The sequence below is a fragment of the Limulus polyphemus genome, unplaced genomic scaffold (assembly GCF_000517525.1).
Source record: "Limulus polyphemus unplaced genomic scaffold, Limulus_polyphemus-2.1.2 Scaffold219, whole genome shotgun sequence".
NCBI classification, from domain to species: Eukaryota; Metazoa; Arthropoda; class Merostomata; order Xiphosura; family Limulidae; genus Limulus; species Limulus polyphemus.
Window position 1 is genome coordinate 558128 of NW_013665829.1, and position 3336 is coordinate 561463.

A 3336-nucleotide genomic window follows, 5' to 3' on the forward strand; every position below is an offset into this window, starting at 1 on the left:
CCAAAACCACGTCTTTAATAATAAAAATATATCTAATAACACAAGTTCTTATAAATGTCATATTCTTGGTAGGTAGTGTATGTGTGTGTGACCAAGCTCTGTACCAAATACCAACTCGTTCGTGTCTTTTTTTACAAAATGTTTCAAAAACAAAAACGTTGAAATCTTTATAAATAACACGAAATAAAAGGAAAGTATCTCTCTTGATGACCCCTCCCCTTTTCTACGATGTGTCAAGTACATTCCAGACATTTTTATTACCTGTGGACAGTGTCTTGATTTGTTATAAGTTACTGCAAAATGGTTTTCACACAATTTCCATTGTTGTTGTCCTTTACCTCCAGCCCACGGTGGTGCGGCGGTAAGCTTCATGGCTTATGAATTTAAATTTCACGTTCAATCCCTGCAGTGACCCATTGTACAATTTTGCGCTTAACAGCAAACAAAGAAACCAAAATAATGAGTTATAACTTATAATTTTAAAATTTAGGATTTGATCCACGCGATGTACAAGTTCAGATAACCAATGTAGCTATGCACTAAAACAAGCAAATCTTTTTGCTGACTTACACGCACAATTTGCTTTTTATGTTGTTTTTATGATTGATTTGAAGATTCATAATTGAGCTTTAATGGACTGACTGAACTTTTGTTATCTATTTGTTTTATGTTTTATGTACAGCAGGAAAGAACATTTCTGACAAGCTCAAAGTCTGCATAATATTCACTTGTCTTTTTAATTTATTTCCCGTTCATGTATTGCCCTATTTCGTGACACTAGTGTATATATCTCTGCTAGATGATCCAAAGAGATATTCCCTACTGATTTCTTATGGAAAGAATATAATACACAAACGTATATTACTGAAATAGAACACTTGGCTTTTAACAACATCAGTTAAAACACTTAGCTGCAACAATGTCAGTTAGCTCACTTGGTTTGCAACAATGGTTATTCAAAAACTTCAGTGTATTATAATCTTCCCATAAGAAATCAGTGAAGCATTTCTCGTTGGATCACCCTGTATTATCAAAAGCATTTCATATTTTTCAAAGCAAGAAACTGCAAAATAACAACAACAAATCATCGATAGAAAATAATTTTTATAAAATTATCTCCTATCGCTAACATATATCCGAGCAAGCCTATCGTTAATTCAATCATATAGCAAGATTGGCATATCTTTTATTCTTTAAACCGAATTCTCCACTAATCTGAAATGGAAAATTTTCTTTTGTCGTTGTTTGTAAAATTAACTTGCTTAAAGATAAATCAACGCAGGTGTAGCAAATATTTCCGGATTTGAAAATGCTATTGAGACGAAAATGTAAGATCGACGTAACACATATCAATCCTAAACTTTCTGAAGAGATAGCAATGTTATCTGAGAAGTTACGCTTTAGTTATGTCAATTTCTGACTACCTCACTACAGAAATGTTTTCGTTTGAGTTCGTTTTAAACAAACTTATTTCTTGAACACTTTGGAATTTGGAACTTTTTATACTTAAAAAGTTTTCTTAAACTAACTTTCATTTACTGATGTTTATTTGTTTGTTCGTTCTTAAGCACAGAGCAATACAATGGACTATCGGTGCCGTGATCACCACAAGTATCGAAAGCCAGTTAGCCTGGCATGGCCTGGTGGTTAGGACGCTCTACTCGCAATCTGAGGGTCACGGGTTCGAATCCCCGTCCCACCAAACATGCTCGCCCTTTCAGCCATGGGGACGTTATAAGGTGACGATCAATCCCACTATTAGTTGGTAAAACAATAGTCCAAGAGTTGGCGGTGGATGGTGATGACAACTAGATGATGGGTTCATTAATGATACAAAATATTAATCGTAGAAAATACAAAAGAAAAGCGAATAATTTGTACAAAGCAATTTTATTTTATCTGACTCCTTTGCTCCGAGCATTACATCTTGTTTTCATAATTAAATATAGTTTATCAATGAAATTGTAAAATATTTTTCGAAATGTCCTGTATTACTCTCCATAACTGAACGAAGTTGTTTGATCAGTTTTTACCCCAATTTTTACATCCATCCATACAGCCTCAATAGTGTTCATATATAGGCTTTGTGCAGGCCAAGTCATGGTTGTGAGTGTATCATCAGTCTCTTTGCCACATTTACTGTATACTTGGAATTATCGTCTTCCTGGAAGTTGAATCACTAGTCGTGTCTCTGAGGAAATGGCGTGATGGATCTAAATCTATCTTTATTTGTCAACAATCAGAGTGCCATCAATTTTGTGCAGATCACTCACACCCCTGGCTGAGTTGCAGCCCCAAACTTGTATTAATCCTTCATCATGAGTCACTCACTGTAGATGTTGTATATTGACCATAATACCGTTATCCTCTCCAACGTCGTTAATTGTTGCCAAACAATTTAGACTTGGATTCATCTTTAAAAGAAAGTATGCTTCTTCCTTTGTGTTGTGGACCTTATTTCAGTCGTTATCTCTTCTCATCAGCGATGTTCGAGTGCTACATGTCCATTGAAACTATTTCCTTGCTCATTTATATATTACTGTTCTCGAGGCAAGATTCACACTTGTTTTTACTGCAAGATCGTTGGCAAGATCTGTACTCGACTTCGTCTATATCATAAATAACCCTGAGATACCTAATAACACTTTTTTAGAGCGTTAGTTTTCTACCTTGGCCAATTCTATGATTAACTATGCCAGTTTCACATACTTTCTTCAGAATCTTGATTGCAAGTGCTATTTACACATGGAACATTGGCGCCATTTTTCCATGGAGTGTTCTTTACTAGTCAAACCTATGATTTCAACACGCTTAACATGCGCTATTTTAATCCAGGAGCCATAACTGGAACACATTACTACTGGGCATAGTATGTAGGCTTTTTTATTTTTAATTACCAATGTGGCACTACCTGATCAAATGGATAAAAACTTGTCATAGCGTGAGCCATCAACACTCTTTTGTACTCAATTGCACTCTTGTGCGCTTGATTTCCACATGATAAAGGAGTGACATTTTCGAAATATTTACATTTGATATTCTTTTTCCTCGCCATTTATATAATTATTTTTAATGCTAGAGACACGACAAATGTATATTTACATTTATCTAAATGAGATGAGGACGTAATTGTACTAAAATAATGAATAATATTCAACGTTAAAACTAGTACACAATTAAAAACATTTTATTTAGGCCTTTGAAAAAGTTTAACGACTCTACATGTTTCGACGTTGCAACGTCATCCTTAGGAGTATAGATAGGCCTAAATAAAAATGTTTTTAATTGTGTACCAGTTTTAACGTTGAATATTATTCATGATCTTAACTTTATACA